This window comes from Scyliorhinus torazame, chromosome 24, assembly GCF_047496885.1.
Source record: "Scyliorhinus torazame isolate Kashiwa2021f chromosome 24, sScyTor2.1, whole genome shotgun sequence".
Classification (NCBI taxonomy): Eukaryota; Metazoa; Chordata; class Chondrichthyes; order Carcharhiniformes; family Scyliorhinidae; genus Scyliorhinus; species Scyliorhinus torazame.
In genome coordinates, this window is record NC_092730.1 from 39,146,001 (window position 1) to 39,146,512 (window position 512).

Consider the following 512-nt stretch of genomic DNA (forward strand, 5'->3'; position numbering starts at 1 on the left):
GCCCTGGCCGACCTGAGAGTCCCCGAGCCTCCATGAATCTTCACAGCTCAGAGAGTGAAGGGCTTTTCCACTTTGAAAATGACCATGTCCGGCAGCTGGAGCTTTCCCTTGTATTTTCTCGGATCTGGGAAACAGCGGATCACCAAACAATAGAAATGAAACACATAGAATCGCAGTGTTTATTCACAAGAGATAAACATCAGCTCACGTAACGTTACCAGTGGCCGCTTGGCCTAATGGATAAGGCGTCTGACTTCGGTGAATCTTAGTGATGATTTCAGAAGATTGCAGGTTCGAGTCCTGCCGCGGTCGTTTTATACAGAAATTCGGTGCAACTTGCTGACAGCCCAGTTTTCCCTCCTCAGCTCAAACTTCCACCTGTCCATCCAAACACTGTTGGGGTTTTTTGGAATGTAATTTCTTGTAACTTTGTTCACTCAATTGTCTCTCATATTTTATTTAGCCCCTAATGAATTATTATGCATCAATCGGTTCAATACAATTCTGTGGAG

At 44.7% G+C, this 512-nt stretch overlaps 1 non-coding gene across 1 annotated transcript; it reads left to right on the plus strand.

Moving 5' to 3' along the window:
- The first annotated feature begins 222 nt into the window (after positions 1–222).
- On the plus strand, positions 223–312 carry trnar-ucg (transfer RNA arginine (anticodon UCG)). Its single transcript is given in 2 exon segments — positions 223–259; positions 277–312. It is a non-coding gene; the product is annotated as a tRNA-Arg (tRNA).
- The last annotated feature ends 200 nt before the right edge of the window (positions 313–512 follow it).